This window comes from Elephas maximus, chromosome 24, assembly GCF_024166365.1.
Source record: "Elephas maximus indicus isolate mEleMax1 chromosome 24, mEleMax1 primary haplotype, whole genome shotgun sequence".
NCBI lineage: Eukaryota > Metazoa > Chordata > Mammalia > Proboscidea > Elephantidae > Elephas > Elephas maximus.
Window position 1 is genome coordinate 50,552,498 of NC_064842.1, and position 27,571 is coordinate 50,580,068.

Consider the following 27,571-nt stretch of genomic DNA (forward strand, 5'->3'; position numbering starts at 1 on the left):
CCTAATGAACTATGCTGTAAGTACTATTGAAATTTCAGTTTCAAGGCAGGACACAGTTCTTACGCAGCCGTTTTCTGAAGGGCATACAAGGTTATTCACACTACTGCCTCTTGATTAGAGTCAAATTCCCCTCAGGCTTGCTTCCTTCCTTCCTTTTTCTTTCTTTCTTTTGTTCATTCTTTCTTTCTCTCTCTGTCTCTTTCTCTCTTTTAATAAGCAGTAGCCATATTGAACACACGTAACAGTAGAGCTTTTTTAGTGCAATATAAATCCTTTATATGAAATACCTGTACTCCTACAATGTGAACACAAATTGCTTATTATTTGAGTCTTTTTGATAATATGTAATAAATCAACTTGTCACTGAAACTCCACCAAGCAACTAGTGTTTATACTATCACAGTAGTCTTATAGGTCTTGTTATCTAGCTTAGATAGATAGAAAATGTATGTTATCTACGTTGACCATAGAGTTCATGGGTGGTGTAAGCGGTTAACGTACTCCGCTTCTAACCAAAAGATTAGAGGTTTGAGTCCACCTGGAGGCAACTTGGAAGAAAGGCCTAGTGATCTACTTCTGAAAAATAAGCCATGAAAACTCCATGGAGTGCAGTTCTACTCTGACACACATGGGGTCGCCATGAGTTGACGCCCATGACAACTGGTAAAAAATGTTGACTGTGTGCATACATGTGAATTACTAGATAAAAAATTAGGTTAAAACAAAACAAAAAAACTATGGCCAATAGTTATATATAATCTTTCCCTTTAGAAGCATTAATCTTGATTCAAGAGTTCGTGATTGGTTCCAACCTGTCCCCTGGATCCAGATTGATTGATCTACTTGAGGAGTAAAATATGCTAGCTGTCAAAGTATGTAATGACTGGGTCAGAGCTATGTTTACCTAATAATGAAAAAGACATTGTCTTACTAGCTTACTCTTTATTTACTATTAAACACACAAGTTGCTAAACTTGACTGAGTTGTCATCATCTGGTGGGAGTTGTAACAGGTGAGAGCAAGCGTTCAAATCTCAGACATAACAACACAGAGTAAAGAAGCCCACCTTGCTACTTTTCATTGGAATAAAAAGAAAGAATGGAAAAAGTGTGGGGCTTTTCCCATTATTCTTCCTTAAATGGTGTTTTTTCTCTATTTGTTTTAATGTTTAAAACACCAAATTGCAGGGTTTTGCCTTATATTACCTTATATATTTACACAAGAACAACAACCAGCTAAGTAGTTTTAATTCTTTATTAATGGCTTCTTACCATTAAAGGGGGAAAAAAATGAGAGGAGATTTATTTACAGCCTTAATCCCCTTCTCATTATCTCACCACCACTGTTGCCCAGGACACACAGAGAGTCTTGGTATCACTTGTCGCGACTGTGTGACCTGTTAACAGCTTTCCAGATGCCAGGCCAAGATGCAACTGCACAGTATGAGCTACAAGTCTGAATACAGCATGTTTTAATTTCACAGAGGAAAATCTTGCCTGTTTGCCCATAATATAACTACTTCTCTTAAAGTTTCCACATAATTACACTCTGTGATGCTTCTTATGTATGAAATTCCATCATTTGGCCTGAACTGATTTTTTTTCTGTATCTTTTGAAAAGCACAAGAAACGTGATGCAATCATATATAAAAATAGGCTATTTTTTTTGGTCAGAGATAAATAAGGACATTCTTGTAAAACATAAGCTAATAATTTTAAATAATCTTATATGGCAGTATATTTACATTGTAGAGATTTCTAGGGAGTCCTGGAAAAAAAAAAATAAATTAATGGAAGAAAATGTCTTCCTGGTGAGAAAAATCACAGTTGCCCTGTGTGAGTTTCCTTTTAATGCTTTCCTTACTTAAAGATCTCTCAGGCAACCATGGGAGCTTATTGGATGACCACACAAAGGCTGGTGATGTGACACCCCCTGCTGACCTGTGGGAGAATGCTGTATCATTCCTTTTGAACAGGCCAGACCTTCAGGCCTTTTCCACCAATTGTTATGATGATCGATGCCACATCATGTTCCCTCATCTCAGCTTACAATGAAAATTCATAATGACAGAAAAGCAAAAGTTGCTGTAAGACCTTTGCCCATTCTCAGCTTTTAATCTTAGCTTCTGTATGACGTCAGAGCTGCCCTGCAATTTAGTTCTAGCCATGTGTGTGCTGCCTGAAATTATATTGTCTGCCCTGGATAATTCTAAATTATTTGGACCAATTTTATTAGACTAGTTTTGCAGATAAAGAAACTAAGTTTAGTGAACAAGGTAGGTATAATTGTGTAGTGCTGAACGTAGAGAGAAGTCCCTGGGTGCTGCAAATGATTAACATGCTCAGCTGCTAACTGAAAGATTGGAGGTTTAAGACCACCCAGAGGCATTTAGGAAGAAAAGCCTGGCAGTCTACTTCCAAAAAATCAATGATTGAAAACCCTGTGGAGCACAGTTCTACTCTGCCACACATGAGGTCACCATGAGTTAGAATTGACTTGATAGCAACTGGTTAACTGCAGAGAAACTGTTGTGTTGTTGTTTGTTTGAGTTTTGGTTATGTACGTACGTAATGCACATTCATATCTCTGTAAGATCTAAGAATCTTTTTGATTTTCTAATGCCTAAAAGTGGTACCAGAGTTCCACTTACTGGTCACTCCCACATGGGAATACCTGACACAACAGCCGGTCTAAATACCTCTTGGTTGAGAATTTGAGTCATCTTTGGGGTTTCTTTTAATGGACCCAGACCTGAGGTCATTTTCTATTCTTAGAAAGAAATTCTTTCTTTAATTCTCCAAAGCTCAGAAAAGTTAGAGCTATACATTATGGGTACCTAAAGAAAGTAGCAAAACTAGAACTGGGATTTGACTCTAAGCTTTTATACACTGTTTGAAAATGAACTAGATGTTCCTAGATTGACTATACCACCAACTAGAGATAATTTTTGCTAAAAACCTGGATTATTTCTTTTGCCAATTGGAAGAGTCAGTGTTAAGAATTTAGGAAATTTTGTTTAATTCTAAGTCCCACAAAAATGTTGACTATATTATAATTTACCAGTGCATTGTAGTTAAAGTTATTTTAGATGTCAAGTTACTGAGAACATTTACACAATGTATCCTTCTGAAAAGTATTTTCAGAACATTATAGTGTGTCCTCTGTTTTCCCATCCCACTGTGGACATATGCGTTTCTTATAGAGTTAAAGAGATGTTAAACTCATATTTAAAGTAACTCAATGTTTACACATAGGAAGGATCCACAAACATTAGCTATTATCAGAATGCTCTAGAGCAGCAGATCTTAGGGTATGGTGCACACATTCCTGGGGGTCCCCAAGATCTTATCAGAAAAGCCACAAAGCCAAATATTTTCATAATAATACTAAGGTATTATATGCCTCTTGCTGTTGTAGTGTGCCATCAAGTTGATTCTGACTAATGGGAACCCTGTGTATAGAACTGCCCTGTGGGGTTTCCTAGGCCTATAATCCTTATGGAAGCAGATCAACAGATCTTTCTCCTTTGGAGCTGCTGGGTGAGGTTCAAATTGACAACCTTTCAGTTTAGCAACCAAGCACTCAAAAGTTGCACCAACAGGACTCCTTACTGACCTAGTAGAATTTAAGCATTACTTTTTTTAGTAGTCATTGGGGAGCCCTGGTGAAGCAGTGGTTAAGAGATCAGCTGCTAACCAAAAGGTTGGCTGTTCGAATCCACCAGCTTGTCCTTGGAAAATTTATGGAGCTGTTCTACTCTGTTTTATGGGGTCATTGTGAGTCAGAATCTACTGGAAGGCATTTTTTTTGTTTGTTTGTTTGGGCTAGTAGTTATTGTACTAGCATGGGGCTGGCATGAGTTGGAACTGACTTGATGACACTTGGTTTTGGGTAACTAGTACATACCAAAAACCAAACCCATTGCTGTTAAGTTGATTCCAGTTCAGAGTGACCCTGTAGGACAGAGTAGAACTGCCCCATAGGGTTTTCAGGGAGCTGCTGGTGGATTTGAACTGCCGACCTTTTGGTTAGCAGCTGTATTCTTAACCACTGCACCACCAGGGTTCCGTGAGTCTTACTTAATATTTTGGTTAAAAAAAACTAGGGGGGCTGTGGTAACCTATGACTGTAGCCCTGGAATTTTTGCTTGTTTTTTCCAGAAAAAAATAACTGGGGATTGGGGCGTGGGGGGGAGGTTAGCAATGTGGAGACTAATGCTGCTTTCATTGAAGAATTGTCTCACAGTGACGAAAACAGTCTTACTACTGAAAATCTTTTGAACCACAAGGATTTGTAAAAGATTCCAAGATAAATCATTTTTATTTCCTCAATGAAGAATGTGGCCAAAATTATGCAGGGGAGAAATGAACTAAAAAAGAGGAGACTTAAGTATGAGTCAACACGAAAAATAAAAGTTTAATAGAAAATATTTAAGTTTAGCTAAATTCCGGGAAGGTAGCTTACCTCTTATACAAAATAACTTATTGAAGAAATTAAAGCTGAAGTCAACTATGTAGTTAAGCTCCTAAGAGTCAGTGAACTGAAGGACTGGCAGCTTGTATTAAAGACTGTGGCACTATAAGGAGACCCAGGTCAGACTAATATACTTCAGTGCTTCTGGGATTATAATAAGTGCTGTTAAACTTCCAATAGCAAAATGCTGACTCGAGCCAGTGTATCATGTCAGTCTGCTTACATTCTGATCAAACAAGAATGTGCAATGATAAGAAGCTGACAGGCTGGCGAGAATGTATGTGGGGAGAGAGAAATAAAGCAAATGAGCATAAATGGAGGGAACAAGTAAGGGTGATGAGACTAGAGGGCCCACAGAGGAGAACAGTGGCCTGCCTGTCTCCTTGTCACTGCCTTTCCTCAATTTTTATACCTCGAGCCACTTGACACCCGTGTGCAGTGCTCAGCTCTGCTTCAGACTCTGGAACCAAACCAAGGGAAATGTTATGAGCCCTAATTTAGTAGTTTGCTGGCTCAGCCTCAAGTGAAAGCTGTTGCTGATCCATCTCTGAAGTTGTGCCTTACCTAGTTCTCATCTGCTGCCTCTTATGCCATGGAAGTGAGACCCCCTCTTATTCCCCATTCCTCTGTTTCCAAGCCCTGCTTTGATGTCCTACGCAGTCACTCACCACTTCTCACCCTTTCTCCTTTTCCTCACAAACCTACAACCAATTCTTTTAAGTCTGGGATCTTTTCGCCTTCCTTACCTACAGAGGAAAGTAATTCACAGGGCTATAAACCAGATAAGTTGAAAAAGCAACTAAAATATTATAGACCTAATTTTCTTCCCCTTGAGGTAAAAAATGGACATTCTCTGAGAACAAGTGAAAGGAAGTTAAGGAGAACATTGGATCCTTCGTGTTTTGGTACTGAAGCACCGGGCCCACGATCAAACCTGTCTGCACCAACCCATCTAGCAGACGTAGGTAGCAAAGCTTTGTGGCAATGTCATGGAGGCCAAAGCAGTAACACCAGCACTTCAGGGTCACATTCTACACTTTTGCTGGACTGGAACATCTGAACTGTGTTCACAGTACCTTTGGAAATACAATTAATTTATTAATGTCTCCAGTGAATATTTCTTGAACACTTGTTGAATGCCAAGCGTTGTGTTAGCTATTAGGGATTCATGCACGAGTAAGTCTTGGTTTCTGCCCTCAAAGGGTTCATTGCCTTAGTAGGTGAGGAGAGAAGAAGGGTAGGTGAGACAAAAAAAATTATCGAGGCAAACCAAACATGAAACCCATTGCCATCGAGTCGATCCCAACTCATAGCAACCCTATAGAACAGAGTAGAACTGCCTCCATGGGGTTTCCAAGGCTGTAATCTTTATGGCAGCAGACTGATACATCTTTTTACTGGGGAGTGGCTGGTGGGTTCAGACTACTGACCTTTTGGTTAGCAGCTGAGCACTTTACCACTGTACCACCAGGTCTCCTTTATTGAGGCCAACAGATGAGGAAATCTGGGATCTGTTAAAAAGCATCTACTCTGAATAGCCACAGCATGAAAAAATATTGTATAATGTGAGTGATAATGTGGGCAACAGTTTTTTTTAAAAATCCTTACTTTTTATGTCCTAAGACAAAGCATGAAAGTGTGAGGGAAAGTGGATATAAGAATAATCTAGAAATAAAGGATAATCTCTAGTTTAAAGCACTGGTAGTGTAGCTAGAGGAAATAAATCCATATGTTCAGTTACATGAAAAAACAAAGATCAATACCATAGAAAACTTGTAATATGATACTGCTTGAACAAACTGATAGAGCACATGATTACAGGGTTCTCTCATTTAAAGGTGATTAAAGAAGAATTTGAGAGTTAGAGAAGTTTTTAACCAGGTCTTGAAGGTGATGATGGAAATAAGTGCTTATCCTAGAGCTAAGCGTTCAGTCTAGGTAATGATCTACGCTAAGGCACAAAGACAAGTATTAGTAAGTTTGGCTGGAAAATGACAGATATTGTTGGCTAAAACAGAGGGGCCAAATTTCTGGTTAATAAAATATGAGTTTAGGGTTAGGCTGGGGAAAATACTGGATAATTTTGAATTATAGGCTTATGTGGATCTAGGGACCTGTGTGACAACCAATGGGGCAAGTCTTGAAAGTGTAGAACTAGGAATCTGGTGAAAAAAAGACGAATCTAGCAGCTCTATAAGACTCTGGAGCAAGGATTTGGGGTCAGGACCAGAGATATTCATTTGCTCATTTTTTTTTTTTTCAATTTGGTTAATCTAATGTTTATTAATCACATACTATGTTCCAAAAATTCTTCTAGGCACTGTGGATGCTGTAGGGAACAAAGCAGATGAGGCCTCACATCTTATGGAGCTTACATCCTAGTTGAAGGAAAAAAAAAAAAAAAAACACAGATTAAAAAACAAGCAAACACAAGAAGATTCCAAAACCACCCAAAGCTGTTGTCGTCAAGTTGATTCCAACGCTTAGCAACCCTATAAGATAGAGTAGAACAGCCCCATAGGGTTTCCAAGGAGCGGCTGATGGATTTGAACTGCTGACCTTTTGGTTGGTAGCTGAGCACTTAACTACCATGCCACCAGGGCTCCATGAGAAGATTAGCAGATAATAATTGCAATGCAGAAAATGAAAGTGAATAGAACAGAAGAGAGTGAGACTAAGTTATTCCTTTAAATTTGTGGAGGAGGGGAGGTGGGTAGCTAAGCGCTCTTTGAAGAGGTAATATTTAAACTAAAACCCGAAGTCAAGGAGCCAGACACAGACACCAAGAATATGTGACTGGATAAGCATAGGCTGGTGGAGCAATTCCCAGGAGAAAGACTGAATCCAAAACCCTGGAAGACCGATGTGGTCAAGAAGGAGCAGGCAAAAAACAAATGGCTAAGCTGGCAAGCCAGGTAAGGAGCTCGCAAGGAAGGACGTTGGGGACCTAATCAAAAATTCTGCAGTACACAGAAGCAGAGAGCTAGCCCAGAGAGAAGGTGTGCAAGGGCCAGAGTGTGGACGTAGGTGTGGGCATTCAGTCATGGACAAACTGGGCAGAGTTAGAATTCAGCACACAGTAAAGAAGCCAGAAGTGAGGTAGTGGTTTCTGATGTAGGTCTTTATAATAATAACAACTATAATAATTTTGAGAGTAATCTCTCCATTTACCTGTGATAGCTTTCTGTTTTATTTCTTTGCTTCTATTTCTTTTACTCATCTTTGCCTGTTGATTGAAATCAGATGTCCCATTCTCCTTGCCCCAGCTCTTCAACCTTGGCCAAGTTTAGGAGTACTTTCTCAAGGCTCTCATAATACAGAATGTAGTTCTATTCCTGAATAATCATTTTGCTTTCTATTCGTGTTCTTTTATGTCCCTACCATGTGAGGTTTTTGGGGGTGTCTTGCACATAAGAAATGCTCAATGTATGTTTTTAGACTGGTCAAATGAATTGAAGAGTAAGTAGATGATGGCTTGCTCAGATCCTTTGTGAAATAAGGGAGGGGAAATATATCAAACGATATTGCTTAAAATGTATGAGTGTATGTCTTAGTCATCTAGTGCTGCTGTAACAGAAATACCACAAGTAGATGGCGTTAACAAAGAGAAATTTATTTCTTCACAGTAAACTGGGCTAAAAGTCCAAATTTAGGGTGTCAGCTCCAGCGGAATGCTTTCTTTCTCTGTTGGCCTTCTCATCAGTCTTCCCCCGGACTAGGAGCTTCTCTGTGCAGGGACCCCAGGTCCAAAGGAGCACTCTGCTCCTGGCGCTGCTTTCTTGGTGGTATGAGGTCCCCAACTCTCTGCTTCCCTTTCCTTTTACCTCTTGTAGGATAAAAGGTGGTACAGGCCACAGCCTAGGGAAACTTCCTTTACATTGGATCAGGTATGTGACCTTAGTAAGGGTGTTATAATCCCACCCTAATCCTCTTTAACATAAGACTACAATCACAAAATGGAGGACAACCACACAAAACGGAATCATGGCCTAATCAAGGTGACACATATTTTGGGGGGGGGGGGCACATAATTCAGTCTATGACAGTATATCTAATATGTGCCAGGCGCCTTACTTGCATTATGTCCATTAGTTCTCACAGAAAGTCAATGGGATAGAGAGTGAAACATCTACCCTTTAGAGATGACTAAACTGCAGCTCAGAACTGATAAAGAGCAACAGTATGGTCACATACCTAGTCATGGGCAGGGCTAGGGAATGATGCTGGGCTCTTTCCACTACCTCATGTATCCTATCCACTTTGCCCTGAATAACAGCATGGGTGGTGTGGAACACATAGAAGTGGGTGCAAGGAAGAAATTTTCCCGCTAAGGAGCAAACAGTTCCTGATTGCTATGAACTTTTAATTTGATTTATGAGACAATGTTGTTGTCTTTGGGTGCTGAGTCAATTCTGAGTCATAGAGACCCATGTGACAGAGCAGAATTATCCCGTAGGGTTCCCCTCCCACCTTTTTTATTGTGCGTTAGGTGAAACTTTACAGAGGAAATTACGTTCCTACTCGACAGTTTGCACAAATGTTTCATGGCCTTGGTTTCATTCCCCACAATGTATCAGCACTCCCCCCATTTCCGCCATGGGTTCCCCATTTCCTTTCACCCTGGTTTACTACCCCTTCCTGCCTTCTCATCTTTGCTTTTGGGCAAATATTGCTCTTTTGATCTTGCATAATTGATGTTGTAAGGAGCATGTTCCTCTCAGGTGTTATTGTTTATTTTGTGGGCTTGTCTATTGTGCAGCTGGAAGTTGGTGTCCGGGAATGGCTTCATTCCCATGTCTGAAGGGTGTGTTAGGCTATAGTCTAGGGGGTTCCTCCAGTTTCTGTCAGGTCAGTAGGATTTTTTTTTTGTGTGTGTGAATTTGATGTTTTGTTCCACATTTTTCTCTTGCTCTGTCTGGGACTGCTGTTGTGATCCCAGTTAGATTGGTCAGTAGTGGCAGCCACCCCATAGTGTTTTCTTGGCTGTAATCTTTTTGGAAGCAGATTGCCAGATCTTTCTTCTACAGAGATGCTGGGTGAGTTCAAACCACCAATCTTTCAGTTTATAGCACAGCACTTAACCTTGGGCCACCAGGGCTCCTTATAAGGCAATAGGGAACCATTTGAAACTTTTTTTTTTTAATTGTGGTAAATATATGTGCGTGTGTATATATATAAATACATATGTAACAAAACAATTTTCCATTTCAAGCCTTCACATGCACAATTCAGTAACATTAGTTGTGTTTATCATGTTCGGACATCATCATTATCTATTTCCAAATTTTTCCATCACCCTTAACAGAAGCTTAGTGTCCTTTAAGCAACGAGTCCTCCTCTGCTGCTCCCTCCTGGGCCTTGCAACCACTAATAAACTTTGCATCTACACACTTGCTTACTCTACATCTTTCTTATAAGTGGAATTATATAATATTTGACTTTGTCACCAGAGAAACGCAAATAAAAAGTACAATGAGATATCACTTTATACTCACTAAGACAGTGGCGTAGTGGTTAAGAGCCACGGCTGCTAACCAAAAGGTCGGCAGTTCAATTCCACCAGGCTCCTTGGAAACCATATGGGGCAGTTCTACTCTGTCCTGTAGGGTAGCTATAAGTTGAAATCAACTCAATGGCAATGGGCTTTTTTTTTTTTTTAATGAGGGCTATGATTTTTTTTTATGATTAAAAAAAAGGAAAGACAACAGGTGTTGGTGAGGATGTGGAGAAATTGGAAATCTCATCCATTGCTGGTCGGATTGTAATATGGTACAGCCACTGTGGAAAATAGTTTGGTGGTTCCTCAAAAAGTTAACATAGAATTACCATAAGATCTAGCAATTCCACTCCTAGGCATAAACCTCCAAAAACTGGAAGCAGGAGCACAAACAGATACATGTACACCAATGTGCATTGCAGCACTATTCATGATAGCTAAAAGATAGGAACAATCTAAGTGTCCCTCAGCAAACGAATGGATAGATAAAATGTGGTTCATACATACACTGGAACATTACTCAGCCATAAAGAGAAGTACTGATATATGTTACAACACGGAGGAATCTTGAGAACATTATGGTGAATAAAATAAGTCAGTCAGAGAGGGCCAAATATTGTATGATCCCATTTAAGCTTTTGAGTAATAGGATAAAATGTAATTAAAAAACAAACAAACAAAAACCTGTTACCATCAAGTAAATTCCTACTCATAGCGACCCTATAGGACAAAGTAGAGCTGTCCCATAGGGTTTGCAAGGAGTGGCTGGTTGATCCAAACTGCTGACCTTTTGGTTAGCAGCCATAGCTCTTAACTGCAGTGCGACCAGGAATGGAAATGATCCTGGAGATAATTGTTCTCATTTCTTTGGCTATGTTGTACAGGCTGAATAACAAATCAGTTAGGAGTGTGTAACAGTCCTCCAGTTGGGAAGTTATGAAGAGTTAGAGTGTGGCTCTGCAAATAGAAAAGGAAAATAATTCAGGAGCTATTGAGCAGGAAAATTGACACAGTTAAAGTCTCATTACATGTGTGAAAACAAGGAGAGTTTATTCAGCCATAACTTGAGGGCTATGAACTTATGGATCTCAAGAGCATTAGGGAATTTGGGACAGCACCTATCTGAAGAAGGTACAAAATGCTGCTTAAAATTCATTTTGAGTTTTAGATATCCTAACAATCCACTTAAAAAGTCATAAAATATGTGGATGCAATTGAGTGCAAGATCCATGGCTCAGTTCCTTTCCTGTAAACTGAGGGTTTTCTTAGATGAACTCAAGGGTCATTGTCCTAAAATAATAAGATTCTTGTGAATTGGAGTGGTTTCCTCCTTTACCTACCCTCCTCCCTTTCCTTCCCTCTTCTTATTTCAAAATCTTGGTCCTGAATGTGATTGTTATCTGTGTGTACAAATGTGTTTAAAAACAAGTTAGAAATCTTTCCCAGATTTTGTACACATAAAATGCATTTTTGGTTTGTACGGTCTGGAAATATTTGTGAGTTTGCTTCTTGGCTTCTGTGAGCATTGCTCAATGTGATCACCTGATTTTTTTATTGCTGAGGAGGGGGCTGAGCTGTTTGCTACTGTGGTTTCCTCTATAGCAATCATTTGACAAAATTCTTCTGTTTATCTGACTTTCAATCAGGTATGATGTACCTGTCCAAAATAGCTAATAAAGCTTACTGTCATCAGTTATTCAGCTAAGGTATGTTGCAGAGTCTTTTTAAAGTTAATCCCCAAACTTCAATGGGTTAATTTTTTGAAGCATACAAGTTTATGATAATTATGCCTCAGAATTAAAATATTATGCCTTATCTTAAAAAGCAACAACAACAAAAAAAAAACTTCTACCAGAACTGGGGGAGCATGATTTCGTAACACAAAGGAGAAGAGAGAAGCACTAGAGAAAAGCACATTACCTTTATATATTAGACATGGAAGAGTGGAGCCTTAGTTTTTGAATTAACAGAGACAAGTTTTGAGACTAATAGCCAGAAAAAAAATGTAACAGGAGAAAAAGGCTTAGGAGGCTAAACAGAGGGAATCAATTCATTTAAAAATATTTAGTGAGTATCAGTTATTAACATGTGCAGGCATCATGTTAAGCACTGGTTTTATGACAGGGCACAAAATACACACAGTCCCTGGCCTGCCTAAGCTTACAATCTGGTGAATGAAACTAGTAGTGAATGCTGGCGTTGAACAGATGGTTAGAAGTCTTAAGATGGAGACTGGCAGGCTTAAAATGAAAGAAATAAGAGAGGAGCTCGGCTTGGTTTGTGGGAGGATATGTTGGCCTGGTTAGATTTTGTAAGAGGAAGAAATCTTTCTGGAAATCTAATTCTGAAAAATCAGCCTTTAAAAACCCTGTGGAATACAGTTCTACTCTGACACACTTGGGGTCACCAGGAGTTGAAATCAACTCAGTGGCTACTGTTCTTTTTTTAAATCTTCAGGTTGAAAATTGAAGGTTAAGTGTTAGCAAAACAGGAATGTTAGGGAAGTGCAGAGTATGTGTGAAGGTAATCGCATGGAAAAGTGTATGGGGCTTTCTTGAAATTGAACGAAGTCCATTACAGCACTGGAGTAATGAGAAACAGGTGAGATTGATTTGAATCAGGTTTTGACGCTAGATCCTTAGAGAGCATGTTAAAAAGCATGGGTAGCATCCCAAAGGAAATGGAGAATCATTAAAGGGAAGTGACAAGAGAAGATTTATATACTAGAGTGATCATGATCACTTTAGCTGCTGTTGGAGAGAGGTTTGGAGCGGACATGAGTGAAAAGGGGAACGTGTATGTGTATAGGTATGTGTGTCATGAAAATATGTCTACTTGTTCTAAATCTACGTAGTAAAAGAATATTATTTGGTAGATTACATTAACTGAAGAAGGAGCAAGGAGAAATTTGGGACAATGATTTATCACATTATTATACAGAAAAAGGGCTTCTAATCCTTCTGGCCCGATGAAGTCTTCCTTCTTGAGGATAACACGAGTTATGTGATTGCAAACATTTGTACCATTGGAAGGATTTTAAGAGACAGTTCTCCAGCCATTCTGAAAGAAGTTCTAAGCCACAGTTCTCAGACATTTGGATGTCATGGATCAGGAAATCATCTCCCTCTCCTCTCCTCCAAAATCCAACAACCCCAATAAAAATTTGGAATTTAAGAAGGTCATCTCACAATCGTTGGTAACCTAATTTTTCTGAAAGGGTAGTTAATAATATTTGTTTGTATGTAATTTTTCTTGTTCCTCCATGGGCCTATACATTTTGTCAAATCTACATTAGCCCAGAGACTGAATTTTGCAAACCTCAGTTTTACCTATCGCAGAGACTAAGGATTAAAAATGGTATGGCTTTTACCTGTGTCCGAAATATATCTGGGATCACTTAAGACTGAAACATACCTTAACTTCCCAGAGGTGTCCTTTACCCCTCCAAAAAAATGAGCAGCAGTTAGCACCAGGAAAGGCTAGAAGGAGGCTCAATCTCTATCAGTGAGGAAGAAACGTAGGTTGTTTATTCATTCGAGGAGGAGAGATATTTCCTAGAGAGTACAAATAGTCCCTGAATTATGTTGTAAGAGCCGCACTTATGACGGCTCCCCCCCGCTTTTTTTTTTTAAGTCTTATCATTAGTGGAAACCCTGGTGGCGTAGTGGTTAAGTGCTAGGGCTGCTAACCAAAGAGTTGGCAGTTCGAATCTGCCAGGCACTCCTTGGAAACTCTATGGGGCAGTTCTACTCTGGCCTATAGGGTCGCTATGAGTTGGAATTGACTCGACAGCACTGGGTTTGGTTTTTGGTTTGGTATCAGTAGTAGTATGTACCACCTGCAATGCTGCAGCACATAATTTCCTGATGTTATCACACTCAGAGTGATGTTCCCAACTCTCAAAGACCAATAAAGATAAGATTCATAAAGATACTGATAAGGAAAGGCAATAATAATGGAAACTAAAAAACAAAAAAAGAGATACTCAGTTTACCTCAACACTGGAGTACCACTGAAACAGAACCTCATCATGAGTCGGGAACTGCCTGTATTCCTTTGTGTAATAGCTACTAGATTTGTAAATGTACGGTATCTAGCAGAAGGCCTGGATGAAACAACACAATTGTGATGAGTCATTATGTTTGCATATAAGGATGCTGAAAAGTAACTTCAGAATCGGAACAGAAACTGAAAACCTGCTATTTTAAGACTTCTCTGACTTATGGTATTTTCTAAGAAACACACATATAAAATAGTTGAGGATATATTAACTCAGATTGAAAATAAAGATCAACTTTGCATCTCTGAAGACATACTTGCTTCATATTGTAGATATATATATACATATTGCAAATAAAAGAGTGAAAAGAAGTAATAGGTCATCAGAAAAGCTGATGAGTAGTTACTTCTTTTCACAAACAGTTTAACTGGTGGAAGAGAGTTTGGCAAGAAGGTTTATGAGTTTCATATTCACCTGGAGAAGAGTAACATCTCCCACTAGCACACTGAGAAGAGCTTCCCAGAAACTTCAACTTCTTGCCGACTTCATAATTCCTTACATATTTTACAGCAGAATGTATACTGTAATTATTAGGTAAAGCTCTGCCATAGGCAAAATGGGGAGGTTGGTAAAACTTGTTTAACTTGTCTATGTAAACAAACAAAAAACCATGGGCTTTGAAATCAGGAAGACTTGAGTTTGGATTTCTGCTCCAACATTTTGCAAGTGACCTTAGGCAGTTTAACCAATTTATGCCTTAATTTTGCCATTTATAAAATGTGGAGAATACCCTGCCACGGTGTAGTTGATAATTAAATGAGTATAAACAAAAGGAGCCCTGCTGACACAGATGCTGTTAAACAGAGAAGTCAGCAGTTCGAACCCACTAGTGGCTCCTTGGGAGCAAAGACCTGGGTATCTAGTCCCATAAAGATTTACAGCCTAGGAAACCCTATGAGGTAGTTCTACTTTGTCATATAGGGTTGCTATGACTTGGAATCAACTTGATAGTACACAACAACAGTATAAATGCTATTTTCTGAACCTTCAATAAATAGTTGCTATTCTTTCCTCATGTTCAGTTTCCCTATTCTAATATTCAATCCACCCTTTCTACCTGTGTCCCCTTGGATGGCCAGGACTGTCTCCATTCGTCTGCCTGATCCAACACCCATTACTTCTCACATCAAACCTTGCCACTTTAATTATTGATTGAACTGAGATTTAGTTAAAATGTTTACCAATGTTTTGTTTGTAAAAGTGGAAAAATTGGAAACAGTGTAATACCTTAAAATACGTTATTAATAAGTTATAGCACACAGATATTATGATTGTAATATAATGGCCGTAGTCTCATGTAACTATTAAAAATATTTTATTGGCATGGGAAGATATTCCCAATATGCTGTGAGTAGGGAAAAAAGAGAGATTAAAAAACAGTATATACAGTATTATCCTTTAAAAGTTATTCCGTTGCCTGTTGGTATCTGTGGGGGACTGGTTCCAGGACCTCTCACCCCCACAGATACAAAAATCCACAGATGCTCAAGTCCCTTATATAAAAAGGCATAGCATTTGCATGTAACCTCCCATATACTTTAAATCATCTCTAGATTACTTTAAAACCTAATATATTGTAAATGCTATGTAAATAGTTGTTATACTGTATTGTTTGGGGAATAATAACAAAACACAAGGCAAACAATGCTCAAACAACCATTGCTAGAGAGAGACTAAGGATCTATCAAATGGTGGGAGGCTACAGCAGGGTATGCCTACACATCATTTCATTCATGTAGATTCAATGTAGTGCTCGGCACATGGCAAATTCAAGTTTTGCTTTTTGGAACTTTTTTTTGAATGTTTTCGATCTGAGGTTGGTTGAACTGTGGATGCGGAATGTGTAGCTATGGAGGGCCGACTATATATGCATAGAGAAAAAGGGCAGAATGATGCATGCCAAAATGATAATCATTGTTTTCTCTTGATGGTAGGGTATATGATTTTATTCCCTTTCTTTTGTATAACTAGACGCAGTAAGTATGACTTCTACTCTGTAACACAGGATATAAGAAATGTCATATTTCTTTTATTTAACTAAGTCTACATTAAACTGCTCCTAGCCCCCATCTGGCTCAGAAATTTAATTTCAGGCATTTTTGAAACTTCTTTCCCTTCAGAGTCTTCAAATTTGTACAAATGTCCTATGGCTCTTATAAAGTTCTAAATATTTGAAGAGAATCTTCCAGTTTCCATATTGTCTTAGGCTGGGTTCTCTAGAGAAGCAAAACCAGCAAAATGTGTGTGTGTATGTGTGTGTATATATGTATAGAGAGAGAGAGAGAAAGAGATTTATCTTAAGGTTAAAAAAAAAAAAATTTTTTTTTTTAATGGGTCATGTGATTGTAAAGGCTGTCAAGTCCCAAGTGCATGGATCAGGCCTCAGGCTAGAGTCTTCTCCTTACTCACGTAGACACAGGGGCTGATGAACCCAAGATTGGCAGGTCAGACAGCAGGCTGTTGGCTTACAGGCTGTGGAGGCTGATGAATCCCAAGATTGGGAGGCAATACCACAGACTGCAGGCTCAAGTCCCAAAAGCTGGAGGTCAGGATGCAGAATGAACAAAAACTAGTGAGATTTGCCAGAACATCCACATATATTGGACGCAAGCCACACTCCAGAGGAAATTCCCCTTATAACTGATTGGCTGATCACATCAAATCACATCATGGAGGTGATTATATCAGATCACAACTGCTAAATTACATCATTATATAACTGCCAAGCCACTGAGAATCAAGTTGACAGACGAACTTAACCACCACAAGTATATCATGGTTAACATTGATAGGCCCATGTCCAAGTAGAGTCATGCCTTGACAGTCTGAGCTGTTCTCCTGCCTCTGTGAGAAGCTTGAGTCCTGTGAACACCTGCAAATGTAGTCCAACTTTACTAGGCACCATGAATTCTGTAATCCTAAATCTCATCATTTTTTGAAAACTTTAGGTGGCAAAATTGATTCACATTAAGAATAAACTGGCTTACTTCTCTTAGTTATCTGCTATAATAGAAATACCACAGTGGACGGCTTTAACAAACAGAAGTTTATTCTCTCACAGTTTAGGAGACTAGAAGTCTAAATTCAGGGTGCCAGCTCCCAGCAAGGCTTTCTCTCTCTGTCGGTTCTGGGGGAAGGTCTTTGTATTAATCTTCCCCTGGGCCTAGGAGTTTTTCAGTGCAGAGGCCCAAAGGACATGCTCTTCTCCTGGCTCTTCTTTCTTGGTGGTATGAAGTCCCTCTCCTCTCTGCTTGATTCTCTCTTTTATATCTCAAAAGAGATCGACTCAAAATACAACCTAATCCTGTAGATTGAGTCCTGCCTCATTAATGCAACTGCCTCTAAGCCTGCCTCATTAACATCATAGAGGTTAGGATTTACAACACACAGATAATTATATGAGATCACAAAATGTTGGATAACCACACAATACTGGGAATCATGGCCTAGCCAAGTTGACACAATTTTGGGGGGGATACAATTCAATCCATAACATTCTACCCTTTAAACCCCCCCAAAATTCATGTCCTTGCCACATGTAAAACACATTAACTCCATCATATCCCCAAATTCTTAAATCAACTCCAAGTGCAAAATCTCATTTTCTGCAAAATTCCTTTTCATCTGTGAGATCTAGAATACAAGGTATCTGCTTCCAAAGTACAATAGTAGAACAGGCACAAGGTAGACATTTCCATTACAAATGGGAGAAATTGGAGGGAAAGAAGGGATAACAAGCACCAAACAAGTCAGCAGAACACCTTACATTAGCTCTCAAGGCCTGAAAATAATCCTCTGTTCTCTGAGACCATTTAGGCAGTGGCCCTGCCCTCCAGATTCTGAGTGTTGACTACATTCTCTGGATTCTGGGTAGAGGCCCCTTAGCCCTGAGCTTCAGCTCAGCCCTCCATATTCACTGGGATGTCAACTCTGCTCCTTTAGATTTGCCTGGCCCCGTTCTCCTAGTCTGTCTGAGTGGTGACCCTACCCCCTTGGCCCTAGCAGGCCCCTTTCTTTTGCCCCTTGGGCGTGGCAACCAAGGCCCCCCAGCTTTGGGCAGTGGATCCAGCCCCATCCCATTGACACTCGTGGATGGAGGCCCCACACTCTGGAACCAAGCTGGTGAACATCTGACTCTGAAATGTAGGAGGCTGTGGCCCCACCCTTTGAGACCCAGCAGGCCGTGGTTCCACTTTTTGAGACCCCCAGGGGTCATGGCCTTAGCCTTTGAGACTGAGGCAGCTATGCTTACTGTGCTCCTTGCCTCTTCATCTTCTGGTTCCTGGTTTCTTGGCCTCTCGGCCCCTCAGGTCCTCTTGGGCAGGCCCAGCCTCTGTTCTGAGAAGTGTTCAAAGCTCTTTAGCTCGAATGATAAGTACATGGATGCACCCCTCTCTACCAGTAAACCTCGACCCAAAGGCACTCAGGTCTTACTCCATGGGTCCCCAACTGTAGCTCCACTGATAAGTGCCTGGGGGCACGCCATTCCACAAGCAAGCCTCCTGAGCAAAGGCTCTCAGCTTTCTTGCTCCATGGGTTGGCTCCCCTGCTGCCTTGTGCCAGGCTCCTGATTCTGCTGCTGCAGTTTCTCTGCTCCTGCTTCTCACTGTCTGTACTGTCTCTGATGTTACAGCTCTCCTCACTTCCTTCTGAGTCCTCACCAAAATTGTCTTTGATAGCCATAATTTCACCAACAGTCTTTTCAAGGCAAACCAGGCTTTTACTATAAAACACTTTAAAACTCTTCCAGCTTCTACCCATTACAAAATTCCAAAACCACTTCCACATTGTAGGTGTCTGTTAGAGCAGCATTCCACTCCTTGTACCAAATTCTGTCTTAGTCATCTAGTGCTGCTATAACAGAAATACCACAAGTGGATGGCTTTAACAAACAAGTTTATTCTCACAGTTTAGGAGGCTAGAAGTCTGAATTCAGCACACCAGCTCCTGGGGAATGCATTCTTTCTCTGTTGTCCTGGGGGAAGGTCATTGTCATCAATCTTCCCAAGTCTAGGAGTTTCTCAGCACAGGGACTCTGGGTTCAAAGGATGTGCTCTTCTCCTGCCTCTTCTTTTTTGGTGGTATGAAGTCCCTTTCCTTTCTGCTCGCTTCTGTCTTTTACATCTCAAAAGACATTGACTCAAAATACAACCTAATATTGTAGATTGAATCCTGCGTCATTAGCATAACTGCCTCTAATCCTGCCTCATTAATATCATAGAGGTTAGGGTTTACAACACATAGGTTAATCACATCAGATACAAAATGGTGAACAGCTATACAATACTGGAAATCATGGTCTAGCCAAGTTGACACACATTTCTGGGGGCACAATTCAATCCATAACACTTGTTCAGGTATAAATTCACTAGGTAAGCAGAAATTTGTATATGAAATCTTAAATCTTAATAAATATAAATGCATACTTAATGTACATTACTATGCATTATTCAGGAGTCACTAGGTAGAGGCCTGCTGGTGCACTGGTTAAGAGTTCAGCTGCTAACTGAAAAGTCAGCAGTTTGAATCTACCAGCCACTCCCTGGAAACCCTGTGGGGGCAGTTCTGTTCTGTCCTATTGGGTCTCTATGAGTTGGAATCGACCTGACGGCAACAGGTTTGGTTTTTTTTGTTTATGTGGTGCAAATAGTTAAGTGCTTCGATTATAACTGAAAAGTTGGTAGTTCGAATCTACCCAGGGACTCCTTGTAAAAAAGTCCTCGTGATCTACTTCCAAAAGGTCACAGCTGTTGAAAACCCTATGGAGCACAGTTCCACTCTGATACACATGGGGTCACCATAAGTTGAAATCAACTTCATGGTAATTGCATTTTTTTTTATATATTACTTATGCATCACTACCTGTTACGTATTACTGTATTTTTATGCAAACAATGCGCACCTTCTGCATTTCTTTGTTGGCTGTCCTCTTCTTCCATGAGACATCCTTGCATACATGCTATGCTAATTTTTCTTCATAGCAACATGTAAAAAAAAAAAAAACTGGCATAGCTGGACCTATGAAAATACCTCATGGTGGGAGGGTGCGGGTGACAAACAAATGCAGAAGGCACATATTATTTGTGTAAAAATATGATACTAAGTAATACATATTACTTACCAATAAGGCACTAAGTTCCCAATTCTAAATTGAATTTCTGACTCATCAGCCTTATACAAATTATCTTTTCCTCCCACATGGTCAGGTAGCCATTTTCCAGAAGTCTTGCTACTTAATTTTGATTTGAAGGATGTAGGTTGCTCATACTGTTTCAATATGCAAATCTCCTGGCTCCTTTCTACCTTGTCTCTGTATTCACACCCTCTCATAATTTCATACAAGAATTTGGACTTTGCAAACATAATTGGGAAGGGTGATGGAGGGAAGCGGGGAAAAGAGTGCAGTCACCATCCTGATAGTTTGCACTTGCCACTTTAGCAGCCATGCAACAAATTTAAAGACCCTTCACCAATGGAACACTTAGAGCCTTGAGAACTAAACACAAAGGGATAACACATGCATTTTCAACATGTTTAACAATAAGTTTGTTTCCTTTCTTATATAAATTTAAAAACAATAAAAATAAGTAAATGAAAAGACAAAGTATGTGTATATAAAGACTATAAACTTTCCTCTTATACTTCCTGTTTACGTGGGATCTTTCTCCTTGATTTCTAAACCAATTGATCCATGAGTAAGCAATGAGAAATGGCTCTAGAAAGAGATATTTAATTGAGGCCAAATTCGTTTTAAATTCTGACTCTGAGATTTAATTTTGAGTAAATCACCTAACAACTGAGGGCCTATGTTGTGCTGCCTTAACAGTGGGAATGAGAATAGGCCTTGGCATTGTTGCAGTGCCTTCTATAGTCCCCCAGCCCACCCCAGAGGTCACATGCAGCTCCAGTGTATGACATCCATATTCGGGGGGGCTTTCTTCTTTAGACACCCGTCCGTCTGTCTGAGGCCTTGGAAGCAGAGGGACACACTGTAATCCCAAATCTTCTCTTTATTTCCCAAATTGTTTTTCTCAAATTTCAGATGGCAAAACTGATTCCTACTAATAATAAGTTGGTTTACTTCTTAGGACAGGAATCCTTGGGTGGTGCAAATGATTAAGCACTACTAGCCAAAAGTTTGGAGGTACGAACCCACCCAGAGACGCCTCGGAAGACAGCCCTGGGAATCTGCTTCAGAAATGTCATTGATTTAAAAATCCCATGGAGCAGTTCTACTGTGCACACACGGGGTCATCATGAGTTGGAATGGACTCGATGGCAACTAACAAGCAACAACTTGTTACACCATAAATTCTTGATGTGAGTAGAGATTTGAAGATTAAATCTTAAAATTTAATACAATATTACTAAGTAATACTATGTGTAAGGCACTAAGTTCTTAACTCTGAATTGAGTCTCTGATTCATCAGTCTCCTACAGATTATTTGCTCCTATCATATGGTCAAGGAAACCTGGTGGTGCAAATGGTTGAGTGCTCATCTGTTAATTGAAACGTTGACAGTTCAAACTCATTCAGTGACTCCAGGGGAGAAAGGCCTGACGATCTGCTTTTATAAAGATTACAGCAAAGGGAACCCTATGGGACAGTTCTACTCTGTCACATGGGGTTGCTATGAGTCAAAATCAACTCGTCGGCACCTAACAACAACAGCAACAATGTGGTCAAGTTTATTCACATAGTAGACTTTTATTAAAGTGTCTCAACCTTCTATTTCCATCTTCAGAGGCTCCTCCCCTTCAGGTCTCAGTGAACCATTCCTGCTTAACAGCAGTGGCCACTCTGGTCTCTCCACTTTGCACATCGCCATCTCCATTCTTCAGCCTATTCTTCTATCTTTCTGAATACCAGCTTAATAATGTAATTTCCCTGCTAAGATCCAAGAAACCAAAATCCATTTCCAACAATCAACTACCCAAACCAAAACATAACAGTGAAACTGAGAAGTTTCTTATTCACTACAGAAAAGTGTCTGCACATAATAGGTAGGTAACACTTCTGGGGAAGGCTACAAGGAGCCCATATAAAGTTGGACTATAATTTCAGGAATTCCCAGGAACCAAACTTGACACATAGGCAGCAGAAAAGCTTCTTATTTTCAATAGATGAGGTAACTTGGACCATGGATCTATCAGTGGTAGTAATTGTGTAGTGAGCTTAATCTGCCTCTCGAAGTAGACTACAAATTCCTTAAAAGTTCTTCTACCATAGGCATTTAAAAATAATTGTGAATAAATGATCAAATGAATGAATCATATTTATTGGGTGCATGTATTATTTATTTCACACACATCTGTCTTAGGCTGGGTTCTCTAGAGAAGCAAAATCAGTGAAGTGTGTCTCTTTCTCAGAGAGAGAGAGACAAAGAGAGATTTATAGCAAGGAAATGGCTCACATGGTTGTTGAGGCTGGAAAGACCCAAGTCTTTGGGTCAGGCTGGAGGCTTCTTCTGACTCAAATAGCTGCAGGGGCTGGCGAACCCAAGATCAGAATGTCAGGCAGCAGGCTTATGGCTCACAGGCTGGGGAAACTTATGAATCACAAGATTGTCAGGTAAGCTGCTAGCTCAAGTCCCAAGAACCGGAGGTCAGATACAGGATCCAAAGTGAGCAAAAGTCAGCAAGCTTTGCCAGAAAGTCCACATATATTAGATGCAGGCCATGCCCCAAAGAAAACTCCCTTTCCACTGACTGGCTGCTCATAGCAGATCTCATCATGGAGATGATTATATCAGACTCATTATGTAGGTCATTACATCATTACATAGCTGACAACTAGATCATACCTGCCAAACCATTGAAAATCATGGCCCAGCCAAGTTGACACACAACCTTAGCCATCATAATATCCAAAGAAATTCAGTGCAAGGATCAGTAGAAGATTCCAAAATAAATGACCATCCATACCTTTAAACCATGCTACATACATGAATTACGAATATCAGAGTGGCTCTTCAGAAAAATGGAAAAATAGAGAGAACCAAATGAAAGGGGCAGAGCTTTTTAGAACTACCATTTATAACCAAATAATCATACCCTTTTCTTTCTGTTTTAGTGATAAATCAAATTATTAGCTGATATTACAGTGCTTTCTTTAAAAGTACATTTTTAAAAAAGCATATTATTACCAAGAATGAACATGCAAACTTTTAGTATATTAGTTTTATATCTTATTTTGAATTCACTTCTTGTGTTAGTCTACTACTTTCAGGAAGGTAGAAATAGCTCAGTAGGTTATTAATTACGAAATATTGAAATTTGTTGTGTAAATAATATTTTCTTAAAGTATATACCTATATGAGTAAAATAATGTGATCATTTTACTAATTCATAATGAATTTAATTAGGATGAATACTTTTTTTTTCTAACGTAACAGCTTTTGTAACTTCATGTCGTGAATTATCTCAAATTTTAATTCACTTCAGAAAACAAATTTGGGACATGATGTGGAATTTACAGCCAGATCATAAATGTGATGAAATTAAATTCTGGTATGTGATTATCTTTATTATTTGGATGAAAGTCAAGAGTTAGTTGACTTACTTTGTTGTGTTTCCAGTCAGAGAAAAGATGCCATATGAATGGGGGGTGAAGGAAGACAGATTTTTCCAGATAGAAATCACGGTGCCTGACAACATATTTGAAAAGTTAAACAGAAAATTGCTTTTGAAGGTGCTTAGTCACTGGCTTTACAAACACAAGAATTATTGTTTTAGCCCTAGATAACTAAATGTTCTATGAAAACCATCCTCTGACATCCATCAAAGCACAGTTAACTAGAGGAATGCTAGACACTCACTTAGAAGCAGTTTTTCCTTCTCAGAATTATCTCCAAAGCAAAAGACAAGGGCCCAGCCCCTCATCACTGTCAGTACATTTAAATTCCAAGCGAACAAGAAATTTTTAAAACCCTATAAAGTTCCTGCAAGTCAGCCTCTGAGCTAATTGGGCTCCCGCTCATTCGGACAGAATTGCTGAAACTAGACATGTACTCGCTTTACCATATTTAGAGGGAACTTGGAAAGTAGAAAACAACTTGCTGAATTATCGGCATGAGTAGGTGAAATAAACTAGACCACGCTGGCTTTGTCAAATGTTCCTAAACATGGCTTGCCTGTATTTTTACTATATATTAAGGTACATTTATTATTGACAGCATGAATCATTCCATTTCTACAATGTAAATTTGGGATTTGTGATAATCTGAAGGAGTTCTGATTTAATTTTTATTTTCACCTTATATGCAAAAGAAAATATTTTTAAGTAGTATTAAAAACAACAACAAAAAACACACCATAGAGTTGATTCTGACTCAGAGCGGACTCTATAGGTCAGAGTAGAACTGGCCCCCATAGGGTTTCCAAGCAGCAGCTGGTGGCTTCGATCCACCAACCTTGTGGTTTGCAGCCAAGTTCTTAACTACTGCACCACCAGGGATCCTAGTAATATTAGTCAATATAATAATAGAAGTCAATCCACCAGTTTCTTGTCAGTTTCTTGTACTGTGGTGGACTGTTTGTTGCTGGGATGTTGGAAGATATGCCACTGGTATTTCAAAGACCAGCAGGGTCGACTGTGGTGCACAGCTTTCAGCGAAGCTCCCAGATTAAGACAGACTAGTAAGAAGGAAGTAGACTACCAGGTCCTTCTTACTAAAAAAAAAAAAAAATTTTTTTTTTTTTTTTTTTTTTAGTAAGAAGGACCTGGTAGTCTACTTCTGAAAGAAATGGCCAATGAAAACCTTATGAATAGCAGCGGAATACTGATATAGTGCCGGAAGATGAACCCCTCAAGTTGGAAGGCACAGAAAATATGACTGGGGAACGGCTGCCTTCTCAAAGTAGAATTGACCTTTATGACGTGGATGCAGTCATGTCATTTGCGGATAAGGCACAACTCAAAATGAGAAGAAACGTCTTCAAGCATCCAATAATAATCAGAATGTGGAATGTGTGAAATAGGAATCTAGAAAAATTGGAAGATGTCAAAAATGACAACAAGTGAATTTCAAAAATGAAATGGAACACATAAACATCAATATTCCAGGCATTAGTAAGCTGAAATGGACTGGTATAGGCCATTTAGAATCAGACAATCATATGATCTACTATTCCAGGAATGACAAATTGAAGAGGAATGGCATTGCATTCATCATCAAAAAGAACATTTCAAGATCTATCCTGAAGTACAACACTGTCAATGACAGAATAATATCCATAGCCTTACAAGGAAGACCAGTTAATAGGACTATTATTCAAATTTACACACCAGCCACTAATGCTAAAGATGAGGAAATTGAAGGTTTTTTATCAACTTCTCCAGTCTGAAATTGATCAAACATGCAATCAAGATACACTGATAATTACTGGGATTGGAATGCAAAAGTTGGAAACAAAGAAGGAAGAGTAGTTGGAAAATATGGCCTTGGTGATAGAAATGATGCCAGAGATCGCATGATAGAATTTTGCAAGATGAATGACCTATTCATTGGAAATACCTTTTTCAACAACATAAAAAGCGACTATACATGTGGACCTTGCCAGATGGAATACACAGGAATCAAATTGACTACATCTGTGGAAAGAGACAATGAAGAAGCTCAATATCATCAGTCAGAACAAGGTGAGGGGCCCACTGTGGAACAGATAATCAATTGTTCATATGTAAGTTCAAATTGTAGCTGAAGAAAATTAAAACAAGTCTATGAGAACTAAAGTATGACCTTGAGTATATCACACCTAAATTTAGAGACCATCTCAAGAGTAGATTTGACACACTGAACACTAATAACCAAAGACCAGATGGATTGTGGGATGACACCAAGGGCATCAAAGATGAAGAAAGCAAAAGCTAATTAAAAAGACAGAAAAGAAAGAAGAGACCGAAAATGCATGTCAGAAGAGTGTCTGGAGATTCCTTTTGAATGTACAGTAGCTATAGCAAATGGAAGAAATGATCATGTGAAAGAACTGAACAGAAGACTTCAAAGATAAAGTATTATAATGAAGTGTGCAAATACCTGGAGTTAGAAAACTAAAAGAGAAGAACACACCTGGCATTATTTAAGTTGAAAAACTGAAGAAAAAACTCAAGCCTTGAGTTTTGGTGTTGAAAGATTCTACAGGAAAAATATCGAACAATACAGGAAGCATCAAAAGATGGTGGAAGAGTCACACAGTGTCTCTGTATGAAAAAGAATTTGTCAACGTTCAACCATTTCAGGAGGCAGCATATGAATAGGAACCGATGGTACTGAAGGAAGAAGTCCAAGCTGCACCGAAGGCATTGGTGAAAAACAAGGCTCCAAGAATTGACAGACTACCAAGTGAGATGTTTCAGCAACCAGATGCAGCATTGGAGGTGCTCACTCCTCTATGCCAAGAAATTTGGAAGGCAGCTACCTGGCCAACCAACTGAAAGAGATCCGTATTTGTGCCCATTCCAAAGAAAGGTGAGCCAATAGAATATGGAAATTATTGAACAATATCATTAATACCACATACAACTAAAATTTTGCTGAAGATAATTAAAAAAACATTTGCAGCAGTACATCAACGGTGAACTGCCAGAAGTTCAAGCTGGATTTAGAAAAGAACATGGAACAAGGAATATCATTGTTTACATCAGATGGATCTTGGCTGAAATCAGAGAATAGCAGAAGGATGTTTATGTGTGTTTTATTGACTCTGCAAAGCCACTCGACTGTGTGCATCATAACAAAGTATGGATAACATTGTGAAGAATGGGAATTTCAGAACACTTAATTGTGCTCATGTGGAATCTACATAGACTAAGAGACAGTTATTCAAACAGAACAAGGGGGTATTACGTGGTTTAAAATCAGGAAGGTTGTGCATCAGGGCTGAATCCTTTCACCACACTTATTCACTCTGTATGCTGAACAAACAATGTGAGAAGCTGGACTATATGAAGAAGAACAGGGCATGAGGATTGGAGGAAGAGTCATTAACAACCGGCATTATGCAGATAACACGACCTTGCTTGTTGAAAGCAAAGAGGACTTGAAGCACTTACTGATGAAGATGAAAGACTACAGCCTTTAGTATGGATTACATCTCAACAAAAATCCTCACAACTGGAACAATAAACAACATCATGATAAATGGAGAAAAGATTGAAGTTGTCAAGGACTTCATTTTATTTGAATTCACAATCACCGCCATGGAAGCAACAGTCAAGATATCAAATGACACGTTGTATTGGGCAAATCTGCTGCAAAAGACTTTCAAGTGTTGAAAAGTAAGGATGTCACTTTGACGACTAAGTTGGGCCTGTCCCAAGCCATGGTGTTTTCAATCGCCTCACATGCATGTGAAAGGTGGACAAAAAGTAAGAAAGACGGAAGAAGAATTGATGCCTTTAAATTATGGTGTTGGTGAAGAATACTGAATATACCGTGGACTGCCAGAAGAAGGAACAAATCTGTCTTGGAAGAAATACAGCCAGAATGCTCCTTAGAAGCAAGGATGGCGAGACCTCATCTCACATACTTTGGACATAT

General features: G+C 39.3%; 1 long non-coding RNA gene across 1 annotated transcript in view; it reads right to left on the reverse strand.

Annotated features, from left to right (window-relative positions):
• The window catches only part of LOC126066921 (uncharacterized), a 50,502-nt gene that overhangs the window by 20,495 nt on the left and 2,436 nt on the right, over nt 1–27,571 (reverse strand). The window contains exon 2 of the long non-coding RNA XR_007515287.1: nt 6,769–6,851. This is a non-coding gene — a long non-coding RNA (uncharacterized LOC126066921). The remainder of the gene's footprint in view (nt 1–6,768; nt 6,852–27,571) is intronic.